This window comes from Mesoplodon mirus (assembly GCF_964341445.2).
Source record: "Mesoplodon mirus genome assembly, chromosome: 6".
NCBI classification, from domain to species: domain Eukaryota; kingdom Metazoa; phylum Chordata; class Mammalia; order Artiodactyla; family Ziphiidae; genus Mesoplodon; species Mesoplodon mirus.
In genome coordinates this window covers 40538261-40557850 of record NC_138982.1, presented here as the reverse complement: position 1 = coordinate 40557850, position 19590 = coordinate 40538261, and the positions used below count along the sequence as shown (strand labels likewise).

Sequence of the window (19590 nt, the reverse complement as noted above, 5' to 3'; positions counted from 1 at the left end):
ATCACAGTCCATTGGCAAGTTGGGACATTATTTTCAGGGCTCTTTTTCCACAATGACCACTGGAGGGCATTGCCAGTCAGCAGTGAGGGAGGTAAATAGCACCCCTTACCTTGGGAGAAAGTTAAGGAACAAAGGTGAGATGTGGCAATAGGGTCAGACAGCACCAGGGCAAACTAAGCTATAACTAAGTATCTCAAGGCAAGATTTTGTTGGAACTGAGACTGAAGTTTAAAAAAGAGCTGTCAACATGGGGTGGGTGCTTCCCCAAATTTTATTCTCAGCCCACACACTGTTAACATAGATGTTGTAATTGACTATGGCATTATGGCTGCATGTGATACATGTCATGTCATCAGTATGTTACCTAAAAGTTTAATATAAATTGAGTTTATGAAAATCAAAACCTGTTTTAATGATGATAGGTTATTTCACCATTAAAAGATGGCATAAGCAGGTCTTTCCAAAATCAGAAGTGGTCCTTTAGGAAAGCAAAATATCATTTTAATACTTGAACACACCTACGAATTCCTTATTACATTGATTTGAAGAGTAACACTTTGCTAAGTTACTTGAGACTTGATTCAGTAGAATAGCATACTACCCAACTAGACCAGTGGCAAAACATAAATTAGATTTCCAACTCTCCAAGCAGTCATTTGGCATATCTACAGATTCTGCTCATGGACCACTGATGCTTCCTTGAGCACCTTGAAGCTGTGCCCCTGTGAGAGCCTGTACCCTGTTAATTTTCAATTCTGCCTGCTCATTACATGCATTGAAGGGCATCAAGAAGATATTCTAACCTCATGTTTCTGGAAAACTTTTCACTTGGCTTTCAGCACTGTGCTCTCCTGGACTGTCTGTGACATCAAAGACTGCTCCTCCTCAGTGTTGTTTACTTTCCTCTCCTCTCTGGTCTCAGAACAACAGAATGCCCAGGGGATAGACATTGGACCGATTTTCTTCTGTGTCTGCCTCATTTCCTTGGTGATCTCCTCTAGCTTCATGATTTTTAAAACCACCTGTAGGCTAACAATTAATTGTTAAATTTAAAGCCCCAGGCTGTGTCTCTCCCATACACTCCAAATTCCTATATCAAAATGCCTACTTGACATGTCTACTTGAGTGTCTAATAGATAACACAGACTTAACATATCCAAAACTAAATTCCCGATCTTTCCTCCAGAATGTAGTTTTCCTGTCTCAGTTTAAATCCATTTCCACTTCCTCAGGTGAAAAAGACAAGAGTCACCCTACCCCCTCACTCATACCTTATATCAAATCCATAATTTATATTTATAAAGAGATTTATAACATAAAATATCTTCAAGGATGATTATTTCCTTTGGTTCTCAACCTTCTTCACCTGGATAGATAAAAAGAAGATAAGGAAACTGGATCTCTAGAAGATTAAGTATTTATTCTAACCCTGAAATTCACATCTTCAGATTTTAAGTCCCAGGAATTTTTAAATACTCTTAGAACTAGTGCTGAACACTAATAAGTTTTCCACTGGCCCACTGGAAAATGAGAAAAATAAGAACAATGAAGTAAAATTTTCACAAACCTGAAAGTTTTTCATTTAAATAAGTGTTCTTTATTCTTAGATATAATCTTTGCAATATTTGGTGTTATAGTGTCCTTTATTTTATAACAATGATGATAGTATTCATAAACGCCTGAGGTGGGTAAAATAAAAAGTTAATTCCTATTTGAAAAATACTATGATCTACAATATGAAAAATCTGGGAATCAGTGATCTATTACATCTCAGGTAAGAAAACTTGGGGTTGAGTTCTCACTAATACACTTTTCTTCTAGTCTATACTTAGACTTTAGAGACTGCTTATTTTATATTTATTTAAAGCAAATTAACAAGTCTAAGGTAGGAAGAACTAAATGAGCACCTTCTGTATGTGGCTCATGTTTGATGCTCCTTTCTGGCTCTCTGTTTATCTTCAGGCATTGAAATTATAGTAATTTGGGAAGTGTAAGAAAATTCATATTTGTTAAAATCAACTTGGTGTTCACATTACCAAAATGTTCAAGGGCAATGATGATTTCATTCAGAAAATTTATCTCTGATTCCTATAAAAATGCTACTGAATATAAGATTTTATTTATGTTTCCTTCCCAAATCCTACTGAAATGATGTAACAGATATGAAAATAGATCCATAGCAGTATGAATAATTGGAGAAAAGTACCACCAGCTGATCAGAGAAGTGAAGGATTTCTGGAAGGTAAAGAGTAGATTCATTCACTTTTTCAACAAGTATTTGTTGAGGACTTATTATATGCCAGACACTCTTCTAGGTGATGGGAATACTGCAAGGAACAAGATGTTAAATGTCTTTGTTCTCATGGAGCTTATATTATTGAAAGGGATATCAGGAATTTAATATATATAAAAATGCATATATATCAGATTGTGATAAATGCAATGCATATAATTAAGATAAGTAATATGATAGAAAAATTATTGAGTAGTCATTCTAATTTGGATAGTTATGGAAGAGCTCTTTAAGAAGCTGATGTTTTGTTGAGAGCTGACTGAGAAGGATCCAACTGCTTAAAGATCTGGGGAAAAATTCCTGGGAAACAGAAGAGATAGTGCAAAGGCCCTAAGGTATGAATGATCTTAGAATGTTTGAAGATCTGAAAGAAGGCAAGTGGGGTGATGGTAAAAAAGTAGGTCACAGAGGGAAGCAGAGTTCAGATCATGTAAGAGATGAGTTTGGATTTTATTTTAAATAGGACAAAAAGCTAACTGGAGAATTGTAGATAGACAAGTAGCATAATGTATTGTATGCTGTTAAGATTGCTCTGATTAATTTTTGGGAAATGAATTGTAGGAAGTGATATTTTGATTTGTATGGCTGTGGCTCTAATTATAGAAAAACTAACTCATAGTGAATATAAAAGTTTAAAAATGTATTAACCAAAATAAAAAATCCATAGATAGGACATTTCCAGGATTGTTTATTCAGTTACATCAATAACATCAAGGACAAGAGCCTTTTAAACTTTTCACCCAGGCATCATTGGCTCATTAGCTATGTCTCCATGGCTTCTCCCACCATGGTTGCAAGGTAGTTGCAGTGGTTCCAGGCTTTAAGTGAAGATGTGTCTGTGCTCAGAGGAATAAGCCTCCCAGTTAACCTTCTCTCAGATCTGCCTTTACATTCATGGCAATAAAGATTTCTGGTGGAGTGAAAAAATCATCATCTCTTCCCAATATCTCTTAATCAGGATTTCAAATAATCATATCAAAGAACTAAACTCCAAGGTCTTAATTTAGGAACCAGAAGAAAGCTAGGTATAATTAATATCCTTAAAGAAAATTTTGAGGATTCTCATTCATGAAAATGTACAGGCTGTTTTGAAGAGAAAAATCAGACTTCAAAAATAAAAACAGGATTACAGAAACAAAAAATAGGTAGGCGAAAATAGAACAAATACAGCTGAAGAGTGAATATCTAAGCTAGAAGATAGAGTCAACGAAAGAGTGCATATTTTTTTCCACACCCTGGAGTATTTATAAGATTTCAGTAATTCAAAAAATTGAAAAATGATGTAGATCAGATTTGTTGACCACAATTTAATAATAGTAAAAATTAAATATAAAAAAAGACAATCAAAAAACAAAAGTTTGGTTAAACAAGAATTGAAAACTAAAAATACAAGTAACTAATTGTATAACAACTATGCTGGTCATCTCTCTGAGACCTGCTGCTTACTTACTGAATATATGATAGCACTGTATGGAAATACACAGGATGAGGTCAAAATAGTATTTAGAGGAAATTATTTTGCTATAAATACATTAATTAGAACATAAAAATGATTAAAAGCAAATCAACTATTCTTTCAACTTAAGAAGAGAAAAAAAATCACACTTAAAGAGGGTCAAAGACATTGATTTCATTTAGAACTTGAGTTTGGGGAAATATCGAAAGTTGACTAAATAGGACACAGATTTTTATGCAACAATACTTAATTATCAATTTAACTAAAGTGACAATAAAATATTTTAAAGACAAATACAGAAGCTTACATAGTTGTGAATGAAACAGTTCTTTTAATGTTGAGAAGATTCAGTTTTCTAAAGTAATCAAAGACAACATGAAGCACAGGAAATTATTCTGATAAAATACAAAATCTTTGCTTTCTAGGAAGATTAATTAAAAGGTAAAGAAAATCGTTTTGTAATCTCTCATCAGGAGCTGACCGATAGTTCAAGAAAACTTGCCTTTCAGCAGATGAAGGAAAATTAAGTTTTAGCATTACATACGTACACAATTTATATTAAAGCTTATTTAAAATAACTATAACAAATTCATCCAGTTTTAGTCAGCTGAAATTACACAAGGTTAAATTGTACAAGGTAAGATTCTCTATCTCTCTTCCCAACTCTCTATAACCATTTACATCTATTTAATTTGCTTGTTCTTAACAATTTTGTTTAGATTACTCATGAAAATTTCATGAGACTTTAAATAGCTAACCATCATATTAAATTGTTTTTCTTGCCAACAAATTTTGTAATAGAGACAATATGAATTTATTTGACTAGTAAACCCAGGTAGAAGAAAAGTTGTATGCTTAAATTAAATTTAATGCTGATAACTCTGAAAACATATTTATTTTAATTAAGCCAACAAACTTAAACTAGCTTTTATTTACTGAAGATTAACCCAGATCACACGAACTTGAAAACTATTTGCATTAATTTCTAAATTTCTGAGAGTTTTAGGAATACATAATTTACACATGCACTTATTTTTAGTCAATTAAATGAGCTCTTTTACAAATTAATTTTGGCTATACCGTCTAACGGTATAAGCATATCACATATATGTATCATACATCCATAGATATACAGAAACATACAAACAGGCATAAAGACCCTATAGTTTTTATTCCAAAATTTTAGCCATTAATCATGTACAACAATACAAAACTCACTAGTTATAAACAATAGTTGAATACAAATTGTGTCAAGTTAAGTTTAGTTACTCACATGGCTAAAGTTTTTCACTAATTTTTATGGAGAAGACTTTTAAGATGCATATTTGCTCTAGATGGATAACCCTATGGAGGCTGTGAGATAGATTTTGGGCAAGGGAGCTTCTATAGAATAGTGTATGTTTAAAAACTTGTCCCCCCCCCTTTTTTCAGTGACATGATAAAATTTAAACCTTCAGGGAACAGAGAAAGAATGCAAGTTTTTCTTTTAGGGGTTTTAGAGTATATTTCTTTATTATCAGAAATCTAGGGTAATTACTATTTAAAATTTCCCTCTGAATTAAGTTTTGGACAGCATGAGATGCTCTGTCCTCTTCACTGTCAATCACCACAACATCCTCCTCTTTGTTCTCATCACTTTTCCAGAGTTCCACTTCTTAGTGTCTCAATCAGGCTTTGTCACAAGCACTTAGACTCTAAATCTGTAGCAGTTTGCACCCTCCTAGCTTTGCAAAATGACACACTATGTGCTGCAACTCATTATCCTGAGCTACCACCTTGTCTGCTCACCAAGAAGCTAGTAGAGAAGTGGACAACTTCTCTAACCTAAGCATTTCTTCCAACTTTCTAACTCAGGTTCAGCCTCTAGCTGGGCATTGGTGGTCAGCTGAATTGTCATAGTAGAGGCCAGCCCACCAAGGCAACCATTTGTTTCCATTCTTTGCTACAATGTGTTATGCACAGTTTCTCAAAAAAAGTACATCATACCAGCTGGCACTTTTGGGGTATCCTGACACTCACAAAGCAATCCACAGGCATCTAATCTATAGGGCACCCCTCCACATATAGAATTCAATGGCCAACCCAGGATTTCCCCAACAAGTGCCTCTTTCCCAAGACCCATTCCTTCAGTCTCCTGGTTGGCTCTCCAATTGTTTGCTTTCAACCTTAGAAGTTCCCCAGGTGAAATTTGAAACTGGACCCCATACATGGAGGGCAAGGAGAGACCGAAGAAAGAAGCAGGTCACTCCAGATTGGTAGGTGGCAGTTTTAATTAGCAAGGGAACTTACATAAGAGGTTTGTCTTGGTCTGTCACAAGACAAGTAAATCTTCACACCCACCTGCCAGAATTCTTGAAAGTCTTAACAGGGTTGAGTCACATATACCATCCTGATAGTCTCAAGACACATAACTCTCCCAAGGTTGTATCCTTGAAATAGCTCTGGCTATGGGAACAGTGAGCAGAGAGAACATTGCAAGGGCAAGAGAGTGGGTGAGAAGCCTTCAATTGCCCAGGTCCAGCTTGCTGGTCAACCAGTGGTCATGTCATCTAGATGACCTCCTCCAACAGTAATGAAAATGTAGGTCAGAATGGGGTAAAAATAGAAACAAATATGTCATCAACAAATGAATTTGAGCAGAAGGAAATAAATGTCTACATAAGCTAAACTGTGGATTCATTTATGAAAAGTGTAAATTGGGCACATGGTGTAGGCATGGGTTATATCTAGTGTGAAAAGTAAAAGATAATGACTAGAAGCTTCAGATGTCTATTTTCAGGACCATAATGGTCAGGACCATCTCAAGATACTCAAATACTGATTATTTTATAATGGTTACTAATAGCAACAACTTAAGTTTTATAGTACCTTTACACAGTTCTTATTATTTATAAATTATTATCATTCTCTTTGGACCAGGAATTAGTTATTGTTGCTAGAAGTTGCCATGAAAAAATTTTGCATTAAAAGTAGAAAAAAACCTTTCTGAAAATCTATTACTGTCAGGTAAGAGAACTTTATTAGGAGGTGAGAATTTTTTAGTGACTGAAAGATTGCTTATAAGTGATGCTGAAGAGGAAAGTTAATTATTGGATTGTATGGGGATTGATGTGACCAGATGTGCTGTAAATTCCCTTCCCACCTTAACATTCTAAGATTTGTGTTTCTCGAGTACAGCATTTACTATAGATATATTGAATCAAATGACTCTTCTATTAATTAAGCTTCTAAATAGCTCAAAGTATCAAAAACAGTCCATCTTGAATATTTTCTAGTCATTGTTAACCCTTTCAAGGATGCTACAGTTTTACTGAAAGGGATAAAATAAGTAATGCATGTCTTTATTTAAATATGGTTGTTCCATGAGCTCTGAACTTTCTAGCAATGGATGGTTTTGTTCATTTTGAATCTGGAGCTTCTCCTTAGAAGCTCTGCACAGGCTTTGGTGATGAAGTCAGCATCACATATCCTCCTCACTTTATGCCTAATGCTCTTAAGGATACCAGGATACCAGTCCTTTTGCTATTGATGACAAGTTCAGTATAATATCAGGTATGATAGATCTCATTTACATAGTGACCCTGTATGATTCTTTACATAAAATTTGCTAATATTATATAATGCTTCTTTTATACCAGGACTATTCTCAGAGATTTACAATATACTGACTCAAACAATCTTCAAAATTGCCCTATGATGTTGATGATAATTGTATCCTGATTTTAAAGATAGTGAAATTGAGGCACAGAAAAATTAATTAATGTACTCAGTCACAAAGCTAGTGAGGAAGAAATCTCAGATTTAAACTCAGAATGTTTGGATTCTAATCTCCTGATCTTAATCCTTCATCTTTAAGATATGTTGTTTCTTTTGAAATTTCTACACAAAATGATGTGGTTCATACTAAAAACTAGTTTTTGTTTTTAAACAAAATTAATGAATGAGAGGCAGTAAAATGGGGTTGAAAGAATATTGCACTCAGAGTCAAGACATTGGATTTCTGGTCCTGATACGCCTCTATTTAATTTTGGGTGAATCATTTAATGGCTGTTCCTCATCTGTAAAATGCAAATCGATTTTAATGCCCTTTATTTGTCTCATTCCAGGCCTTTCACAAATCACCTTCACATACATGATCTCATCTAAATTTTACAGAAATTCTATTAGAATCCTGAGGCTCAGAATAGCAGTGATCCCCTACCTCAGCCCCACTCACTCTGTTGCACAGGTGGTAAGGATCTTTGGATTGCAAAGCCAGTATCTTTTTCTACTATACCTTGTTGATCTATTTCATGTACATAAAAGCATTTTTCTAAGCTATAAAATAATATTCCAGTGTTAAGTTTTATAACTAATGTGGCAGGCAAAGATGAATCGATAATGCTTTCAGCCGAAGAAGGTAGCAAAAAAGAGATAATTTTGGAATTGGTTTGAAGAAGCCAAACTAGTTTATGTGAAAACCACATGCATTCTTAACTTACTTTGTTTAATGCTAAACTGATGGAAGAATATGGGGCTTCTCTGTGCTTTGGTGAATTCCTTATTTTGTAACATGAAATGATAAATGTTTGAACAGCTGCAATTATAAAGTTAAGCAAACATACAACACACACACACACACACACACATTTTTTCTCCAGGTCTGTTGATTGAAACTGTGCCACAGAAAAGTAATCCATGAGTGATATGAATATATTTTCATTCATTTTGTTGAATCCTTTTCATGGTATAACTTTCTCTGTGGGAGGTTTACCTCAAGAATGGAAAGAAAAGAAAAAAAATGTGAACAAACCAGTTTTCTTGATTTATTGTCTTGGAATAGTTTCTGAGATATTGTTCTCCTTTAGGTACAAGTGAAATGCTTTTGCAACAATTGAGGACTAATGGGAAGGAGTTGGGGGTGAGGGTTCAGCTGTGACCTTGGCCACTGAACAAATCTTTAGATTCCATTTTATCTTTGTATACTTAAGAAGCATGAATAGAAGTATTTGTTATTTCTTATTTAATTTCTTATTTAAGCACTTGTGCTCTAAATATATACTATTATGCAGGTGAGCCTGTGTGTCTACTTAATCCATATGCAGTCATTGTAAATCCTTTTATTGGTTATATATCTGAAATTGGAGAATTCAATACTCTGTTGGTGTTCTGGGAAGTCACATGAAAACTCACAGTGTGGCCTAACTTCCCTGTTGTCTGCTAGAAATAGATGAATGGACTTGAACCTGCTCCTGCTGTTTGCTGAGATATGCACAGATCATACAATATCATACAGAATGGACTCTGAAAATCCTAGCATATTAGATTTGGACGGGGCTTTAAAGCTCGTCATCACATGTTGTAAGTAAGAGAAAGAGAACCACTATAGGTATTATGTGAATAAAGGATTTATTATAGGAATTAGAACTTACCCAAATATGGGAGGAACTGAAGAAGTGAGAGTCTAGAGGGGAGTTGGAAGATCTGAGAAAAGGTCACTGACCAGTCCAACTGAATCACTGATGAGAGTGAACAAACAGAAGCTTTCTTGGGAATCCAGGATAATAGCATTTTCAGTCTGTGAGTGAGGACCACAAAGGGGGAAGCTGGAGGGGAGCTGAATGGAAATCGCCACCTCTCAGGAAGCTATGCTTCTGTGTAGCTGTTATCTTTGCAATTCTGCAGCCAAGTCCCTGCTGGTGGGCCTAGCAGTGGGGAAGGTAAGCTATAAGCAAAGTAGAAGAAAATGAACATAAGCTGAGGTCTACTAGACACCCTGCATCTGCTCAACATCAGGCCAGACTGAGACAGTCTCCCAAAAGTAATGGTACCTGCTTTACCTTCCAAATCTCAGGCAAGTTCCTCTTTTGGCAACTCTAGCCTAAAACCATATAGAGAAAGGGATTCTGGGAAATTTAGTCCCCAGCCTTAGTCAAGTTGACAAGGCACAATCCAGCACAATGTCCAGTGTTCTAATTTTGCAAACAAGAAATCTGCTGCCTTGAGGGAAGTGACCCTACCAAACTAGATTCAAGTTCTCTTGATTGTTGAAGTAGTTTTCTTTTTTTTTCCCTACTACATTTTTTCTAGCTTATATCTGCATATGTGCTACATTAACATAATTATTTGAATGTGAATTAAAATCTTTATGTAGGTCATTCATCAAATATTTTTATTAAAATTAATATATAACTTATTTATGGATAATAATATAATTGGGGGTTTTTATTGTTGTTAACATTTCAAGGACGTTTGGATTTGTGTTTATCAGTGATAGGGAAAGGGCATTTGGGGCACATGTATCATATGACTATTTGAAAGATTTTTTCACCCAAACTGTGTTTCAGAAAAATAATTAATACCAAGGAATAGAAAGACTACATAAAATTATAACAACTGTACTTGTGATTTATTGAGAGTTTTCTATAACACCATATATATTCACGATGCTAGACACTTCATATATTTTTCTAAATGATTTTTCCCTATTTTAAAATTATTTTTGAATAAATATGAAGACTTATACATATAGAAATTGATTAGGAAGCACGAACGACTCTGTAAGAAAAGCCATATTGTCATAAGAACAAGAATCATAGCAGAAGACAACTTAGTTGGAGTTTGGATCATTGTTTGGTTTTTAGATTCCTTTTGAGGTTATTAAAAAAATTTGTTTTGGGGAATTTGGTGGTAAAGGCAGTGAATGAGCCTTGGGAAATACAAAAAGTTTCACGGTTTGGCATTTGTCAGATCTGTAAAATGAGCTGGATACTGGATAAGGTTGGGGGGAATGGGATAGTTTGAATTTTTTTCCCTGGAATCCTGAGCTCACCATAGCCAACTCCAGTTCTCAGGAAATTTCAGTACAATTGGGTGAACGTCCTTAGTTGACAATAGTGACTGGAAGTGAGAGTGGGAACTTCATCAGCACGAGCCTGAACCAGGCTCACCAGAGCAGAAGGTATTTTAGTGATGAGAGCCATTAGCGGGACTGTTTCATTGGCTTAAATCTGGGCTGGTTGCTCTTTATGTCTCTTGTACATTTGTTATCCTGGGAGTGTCCTTACCGGTCTCCTGTGTTGGATCACCTGAATAGTGTATTAAAGTGAAAGAAAAAATCAGAAGCTTTATGAGAATGGCTCATGAAAATGTTTTGTGAATTAAAATATTTTTATCTTATTTTCAGGTTTAATTTTCAATTTGGCTGGGTTAAAATTTTAGGTTTTTTTAAATTACATAACTAAGAATTCAGAAGGCATTGTTCAGTTTTCTTCTTGCTGCAAGTGTTGTTTGTTGAGAAGTCCTGTCATTCTGAATCGCAGTCATATGTACAATATCTAGCTGTGTCTTTCTCCTCTCTAGAAGCTTGTAAGATGTTTCTTTTTGTATCCTGAGTTCTCATATTTCTTTCAGTTTGGATTTATTTTCTTCCACGACTGGCAGTTGTCTGTTCATGTTTAAAAATGGGGACCCTAGAGTGGATTGGATTCTCTGAGTGCTTGGGCAGAGCTTGTTACTTGTAAGGTGAGTCTGTCTGGACTCAGCATGATTTTAGTCTTTCTCCCTAGACCGGCCAGATTGGAAGAAAAGACACTTTCAATGTTGTCATTCTGTGTTTAATGCCTTAAAACATATTTTTGGTGTATTTTGTGTTTTTCTTTTTGGAGAGGGGGTGGCTGTGATCAAAATGATTTTTTAAAAAAAACTGGGATGTCTCCATTACCTTACTAAATCTTAAAGAAAACTAAGATGGAGTTAGGTGAGTGTAAAGTGTTAATCTTATCCTTGTGGACGTGAGGTTTAAGGGGTTTTATGAGTTGTCCATGTTCTCATAACTGTTGAGTGGATAAGTCAAGATTTGAACACAGAGGAGGCTTATTTCATAGACATGGTACTAAAGACTTGTGGCTCAGAAAACAGTTTCTCTGATACTTTATGAGAATCTGACAGTTCCTATATATATGGATGAAGAAAGAATCAATATAAAAAGCACTTTAGTGTTAGAAACAATATTACTTGAATACATAATTAATTGGACATTTCCAATCCTTTCAACAAGAGAAGTTTATTCTAAATCTATTTTTCCTCCAAACTGAGGTTCAAGTTTGTGTCTTCTTATACTCTCCAGACACTCATGTTCTCCTAGGTTAGCACAGTAGCTTTCTACCTGATGACTTCCCATCCTTCTTGTCCACTTTTTAAACATAATGCATATAGAAACTAGAAGAATATTTTCAAATGTATCATGTCCTTTCCTGCTTAAATGTTGTAAAGGTTTTTCATAATAACAAAAATGTTAGAATATGAATCCTTAACATGGTCCACTAGGTCTGCATAGGTTGATTTCCATCTGTTTTTCCAAACTTTGTTTTTATTTTACTCATTATGCTCCAGCCATAATGGTTTTATTTCAAATCCTTGAAAGTCCCAAGATATTTCCTACTTTAGGTATTTTATTTATGTTACTCTGTATGCCTAGAATGCTCTCCCCATTACCACCAATTATGGCTACCTCAGAATCATCCCTCAGAACTCATCTTAAATCACTTCCTCAAGAGGTCTGGTAAAATCTACACTCCCCATGTCAATTAAGTCCTTTATGCTTCTTGTAATGTTTCCGATTTTCTACATGTAATATTTAGGTAACTAGAAAAATAATCTAGAGAATCTGAAAATTCATACCGTTCATTGTGTGTTTTTGCATCTAATTCTAACCACAAAATTTAGAAGCATATTATCAGATGACAATGTGCTCTTATGAATTCACAGAATGAGGTTTTCAGAACCCAGTTGATAGGAGATAGTAAAGTGAATTGAGACAGTATCAGGATGCCTGGGCTCTGCCACCAAGTTGATGAGTCACCTTCGTCATATCAAATAGAAAAAGAATGGACTTTAGCTATTTTTGAGGTACACAGACTGGACTGGAAAAATTTCTATAGGTTCTTCTGGCTTAATATTATATGGCCCTCCATTCTAAAATGTGGATTTCAAATGATTTTCAAACATTGCCAAAAGCTCTGCACATTTTTTCAAAAATTTAAAGTAAGCCTTAAACCATGTATTTTTAAATTTTTATTTACTTTTTAATATATTTATTTATTTATTTATTTATGGCTGTGTTGGGTCTTCGTTGCTGTGTATGGGCTTCCTCTAGTTGCAGTGAGTGGGCGCTACTCTTCATTGCAGTGGGCGGACTTCTCACTGCAGTGGCTTCTCTTGCTGCGGAGCATGGGCTCTAGGTACTCAGGCTTCAGTAGTTGTGACATGCGGGCTTCATTAGTTGTGGCTCACAGGCTCTAGAGATCAGGCTCAGTAGTTGTGGTGCATGGGCTTACTTGCTCTGCTGCATGTGGGATTTTCCCAGACCAGGGCTCGAACCAGTGTCCCCTGCATTGGCAGGCGGATTCTTAACCACTGTGCCACCAGGAAAGTGTTAATTTTTATTTTTGATAAGATGAACTTCCTTGAGTAGGCTCAGATTTTCTTTCATAAGATTTTGTTTTGTTTTGATTTTAATCCAACATTGAAATTAAAAACTATGTTTCCTGAGTAAATATCCGTTGCTGTGAGAGAAGCAGTGGTCTGAAAGTACCATAGGAAGCAGAGAACAGAAAATTAAAATATGGCAATTAAATGTCCATTGTATGACCTGTTTAGTAGTTGCCATGAAAGGACTTGAAAATGAAACACCCTTAAAACTGAGAAGAATATGTGCTTTCTAAACATGCAATTGCCAGTAACTGTGTGTAGGGGAAGATGCCAAGATGGCTACAAACTAATATTAAATTAATGACTGGAAAGGAAACTACTGATTAACCTATTGCCTTACTTGTGATACGGACACTTAAAACTGAAGGAAGACACTAGTGAAGAAAGTTTAGGTTTTAATTTACAGTGATTGACAGTACATGGGTAGTCAGATGACAGTGTTTGCTCATTATAATCTGTTAAGTACTTCTTTCTTCTCCCCATACCACCATAGGAAGCTGTCTTCAAAGGAAATTATGGGTGGGTCCAGATCCATCACATTTGAACTATGACCCCAGAGAGCTCTTTGGGAAACTATAAAAAGCAATAATACTGATTTTAATATTTCACAAAACCAAAAATGCCTAGATGTTGACTACTAGTGATAGTTACTAACTATAGCTTTTGTAGAAATCTCACTATTGAAACTAGGACTAAGCAAATTTATAAGAACTGAAGAAAACCATGTCACATTGATATCAATAAGCAATGGGTCTTGTTCTGCAGACTTTTTTTTTTTTTTTACAAAGGCTGTCTACAGGACAAGTATTTAGAAAACATAGGGAGTTGTTATGACATTAACCTCAAAAGTTAACGTATGTAGTAAAAGTATTCCTTATACACCTTTACTGATGATAATCCCTTACACATGATAATACCTTACAAGCATTTTAGCATTTTCAAAAGGCTTTTGCATCCATTGTTAACTATATTATGAGAGATTAAATAATGTACAAAATGTCTCAATCATATTTTTTTCATAACATAATGCTTGACATATGTAAATATGCTGTAAAGGCATTTTGGATAAATTAAACAATTTGATTCACACAAAAAACTATGTGAGGCACATAGGGAAGTATTATTATACAATTTAACATATGTAGAAACAGTTGCAGTGAGTTGTCAGGGTGCCTTACCTAGTTGATGCAAGGAAAAAGACAAGATCTAAATTCTCTGATGTTTTGGTCTTTAGTGAACTATAGATGAACTCCTGAGGAGGAGAAAGGAAGAGAAATAATCAATAAAAGTCTGTAGAAATGGAACTTTTCAAAGAACTCATACCTTTATTTGAGCACAATCATGATACATGTGAGAATGGATAGATGACATAAATGTTTCACATGGATAGAGAACAGCCTCAAAAACCTCAAATTAGGACTTATTTGTTCATTTCTTAGCTCTTCCTGTCTGTACACCATGATATAATTTAGGTTTTTTTTCCTTTTGTTTTGTTTTATATTTTATCTACAGCAACTACCTCCACTGACTTTACAGCATTCACCTCATGGTTTTATCTTTGTCTTTTAATGCTTAAGAAAGAGGTATTATATTTGCATCTTTCCTCAGTCCTTTTAGTCTTAAATGAAGGGAAACTTGAGTTGTCTTAAAAGATAAGTGGGTGTGTATGCTAGTTGTAGAATTGGATGAAAAATGTTTCAAATTGAGAAACCATGAGATCAAAGTCCTGAGGTAAGAATCTGCTGAAGATATATTGGGGGAATGGGTTTGGGTGAGACATAAAAGGCATGGAATGGAAAGGTTCTGGGTTGGGGCACGATTATGAGGCACCTTAAAGACTAACAGAGCACTTTCTTTCATGAGCAGTAGGAAGCTATTGAAGGTTATTCAGCAAGGGAGTGACAGTGGGTCACTAAACAGGTTTGGTTTTGTTTTTTAACATTAATGAGGGCATAGCTAAATCTTTGCTTTAGTATGAAAGTTCTGGTGATAATGAAAGAAGAGTGGTATTTGTGTTGGAAGAGAGAACTAGAGTAAGAAGTGGAGAGGATCGCCATCTAAGAGAGACTGTCTCAATAGCTCAGTTACAATGGAAAGCATATCACCAATGACTAGATATATCGTATAGGACAAATTACTTCTCCTTTCTATGCCTTGTTTTCTTTACCTGTATCCTATGAGATTATTGCTAGGATTAAGAGGGAGATTGTATATACAATTAAAAACACCATGCCAAGTACATAATAGGTAAGGATTTATTATATATTAGGCCAATTAAGATACATCATTTTCATGAATATGTCTCAGTGAAATATTTTAATCTTTTCTCAATAAAACCTTTTTTTATAACTGAGACATCCCATTGGACTAAAGTAAAAATGCTCACCAACAAGGTCTTTCCCAAGACTGTCCTCTTGACATCCCTCAGCAAAAAGAGCTTTGCTAAAGGGGCCTAAAGTGAGGAGGTCATGTTGTCGCCTGGAGTTTCTGCTCTTTTACACTATACAACCAGAAAGACAACAAACCCACGAAAGAACACCCCATCATGCTTGAGAAGCCAAGCAAGAGCTCTGGTATTTGCTCTCCTCCCAGAGTGAGTCAAGCGTGCTATTTCACTTATCTTAGGGTGTTTGTAGACACTTAGTCCTCATTTATTGTCTTGCATTTCTTTAACTCAACCTGTGTATAAGATGGAATGGTAGAACTACTCTCCATTATTTACTGCTTTTTTCCCACTTAAATGGCTGAGGCTTTCTTCTGATGGAGTTCTCTCATATTTCAATGACTGGAAAGGGTAAGACTGGAACAGCTATGGTATCAGGAACAAAGCATGCAGCAGGCTTTGACAATCAAGGAGGTTCTATCCTATCTTTGGGATTGGTTTTATCTTACTCGTACCCAAGGATGATCATAATGCTTGGGAGAGAATGTGCAATAGATGCACATGGAATTGAAAGGTAGTAGTTATTTATGTAGTCATCATTTGTTCACTAAAAAATAACCCTAAGCAATTAAGCACCTATTATGGTCAGATACTGTATTAAAGAATAGAACACCAAGATAAATAACATTATTTAATCCAAGGCATTTACTGAACATTAACTGTGTACCAGGTCTGTTGTGAGAATTCATACATGACTATGTAATCATTCCTTCCCTCAAAATGTTCCTTATAGAAAGATCTCATAAGGAAAAGTCTCACTAAATAGCAATAACTAAATAATCCTTTAGATCTTTATAGTTTATAGTTAAAACAAATTTCATATCTACTTCATTCCATTTTATCTAAGAAGATTCAATCATCTGAAATATGCCTTTTCATGTTTCTGTTTTTTTTCTCTTTTGCCATGCTCTTATCTCATACTTCTGGAAAAAACAGAACATCTGAGTTTTCCTCTCTGAATATATTCAGTATGGTAGTTTCTCCTCAGCCCTATACAGATGAATACTGTTTGACTGTGGTTTTTATCAGTGTGACATTGTTGATCCCTGAGATTCCTGAAATGGGGAAAATAAGGAGGCAAGAGAACATTCACACTAAAGAATCTCAGCATGCTATAGATTTATGACTTCTTGACTGAATATTAAAGAAATACAAAAATTTTTTTTTGATCTCAGGTTTATTTATCTCCCTGTCATGAGATACAACTCTGACTATGTTTGCATACATCTTTGTGGTTGGATGAATGTTGGCTGTGAAAGCTAATGCATTTCTTTTAATAATGTTTGGTCATCTGAGTCCCTTTGTTATGAGATACAGTAAGCATTCCTGTGCTATTTATGTCAAATTTTCATCACGGATGTGAAAAGTTATAGGTTAAGAGGGAGGGAGAAAAAACTGACATCTTTATAGTCAATTTGCAAGGTTATGTTGAAATAATCATTTGAACCATTTAGTACTAGCCATGTTACCAAGAAATGCCAATACAGTGCAAACAGTTCCTCTTTTAATCCAACATTTTGGGATACATGGAGGACCTCTGACTGTGGTTGGTAATTACAGTTTGAAATTAGTGTTTTGGCGCCTTGTTACCTCAGGAAAAGAAGGTAAGTTTCCATTATGCTTGTGATATTTATTACAATTCTGGTGTTGAATCACCTCAGTTCTTCCACCTGAGGGTTTGATGTTGAAATGTGTCCAACTTCCTAAAAAAAGCCTTCTAAATATTGCTGCAGGGATACCACAGTTTGATTCCTTCATTTAAGAAACCTGTCTCCTGACTCTCCCATGAAGTGGAAGGGAAATTGGATCTATGTATGCTTTAGTCACTAACTGAATTCATAGTCCCTGTTAAATTAATCCAAAATAATATTTGTTTCTTTTCAACCCAACAGCATATGTTAAATGAAACTCAACATTTTGGCCAAACTCAATCTGTTTGTTGTTGTTGTTGTTGTTGTTGTTTGTGGTATGGGGGCCTCTCACTGTTGTGGCCTCTCCAGTTGCGGAGCACAGGCTCCGGATGCGCAGGGTCAGTGGCCATGGCTCACGGGCCCAGCCGCTCCACGGCATGTGGGATCTTCCCGGACTGGGGCATGAACCCATGTGCCCTGCATCGGCAGGCGGACTCTCAACCACTGCGCCACCAGGGAAGCCCCTCAATCTGTTTTTAACATTATGTAAACAAATTTTCCATCTGTTAAGCTACTACTAGTCAGTGAACTGGTATAAATTTATTGCCTGGAAAAAGCACATTTGATATTTGCACACATATAAGCTTCTAGTTAACTAAGGCCCGGATGGTTCACTGTAAATGTAATCACATTTTTATTAAGTTGGAGAAAACAGGTATTCTCTAGATCAAGAGTCCACTGGTTAATTGTCAATGGAACTCATATGAGGAGGAGTTTCTATAAAAAGTCAGTGTCTAATCTATATTCCTAATAGGATATCTTACCGACTTTTTCAGTCAGTAAATCACAGTAGAGTAATTAATCCATTTACATGACTTAAAAAGTAGAGGATCTCTGATTATTTATTATTGTTTTAAGAATCTGAATGAATTAGACATATTTAACCACATAAAAAGAAAATCCATTAGGACATTTTAAACGCATGGTTTATGTTTCTTTTTCTGGCCTCATCTGTCAGAAAGCCATGGTGACTATCTGGTTTCAAATGTATCCACTCCAGTGAAGTGGCAAGAATCCTTTCAGAACAAATATATTTCTTCCTTCTTGCTCTGCTACTTGTATGCACAAGGGTCATCTCTTTAGATGCGATGACCAAATATGAAATACCTGGTTCTTTCTTTCTATTAAGCTAAATTTCAGTGTTTTTGATCTAAAGCAGGCAGTACCTAGAATAGCCTTCAGCCTTCATATCAGAAAGTAGTCCCTGAGACTGTACTTTGCTTTTGCCTCCTGTCCCATTTTGTTTCTGTACATATCAACTCTATCGCTAAAGGCTGATGAGGAAAAATGAAGTCATCAAATGACTACTCCTAGGAATATATTTACTAGTGTCAAAAGACCCTTTGAAGGGGAAATGGAGTATTCTCTGTGGATTTATCCAAACAGCATTTCCTATGAAACAGGTTGTTACATTTTTCTCCCTGCTGGATTACTTCCTTACCTATTTCCACTACAAAGTAAAGGTTTCAATGAAATTTCCTTGATGAGTTTGTCACCCAGGAGAGTCTTTTTTTTTTTTTTCAAAAATGGGCAACGTGTGTGAAGACAATCTTTTGAAACTAATGTAGACTTATTTTTTCTTGCCCAGGTGTACCATTAAAGAACACTTCATCTCCTAAATGACACTCCAGGCTCCTTTGCTACTCAGAAGAGAGAATTACCAGAAGGAATTCTGATGACCATAGATCAGATTTACTTATAGAAAGAGGCTGATGGCCTTTAGAGAACTATGAGGTTATTGGCATGCATGTTATTTAATGGGACACTCAAATATATCAAGCAACTAAACACATTTTAAATTGTCATATTTTAATAAAATCAATGTTCCATATAACAATAATAATAATAGATAAAATATGTGATCCCACTATGTGCTGTCACTGTATTTTGTGCTCTACGTACATGATTTCTTTTAATTACAAATCAATACTATGAGTTAAATGTATTATCTATCTTTCCCTTTTACAGATGAGGAAGGTGGGAGTCAAATAAATTGGTAACGATAATAATAAATGCTTATCCAATGCTTATTATTTGCCAGACCCTGGTTTTAAAAACACAATCATATTAATTCATTTAATCTACAATAAAATCCACTCAGTAGCTATTATTGTTAGTCTCAATTTTTAGATGAGGAAATAGAGACATAGAGAGGTTAAGATACTCCTCAGTCTCCATTAATAAGAGGTGGATTATTAACGAAATAATACTGGGACTGAAATACTGCTGTCGTCCT

The 19590-nt window shown here is 35.2% G+C and overlaps 1 long non-coding RNA gene across 1 annotated transcript in view; it reads right to left on the bottom strand.

The window, feature by feature from the left end:
• Nucleotides 1-13685: 13685 nt before the first annotated feature.
• The window catches only part of LOC309806807, a 57963-nt gene continuing 52058 nt past the window's right edge, over nucleotides 13686-19590 (bottom strand). The window contains exons 3-4 of the long non-coding RNA XR_014294445.1: nucleotides 14399-14472; nucleotides 13686-13793 (exon numbers count right to left, since the gene is read on the bottom strand). This is a non-coding gene — a long non-coding RNA (uncharacterized lncRNA). The remainder of the gene's footprint in view (nucleotides 13794-14398; nucleotides 14473-19590) is intronic.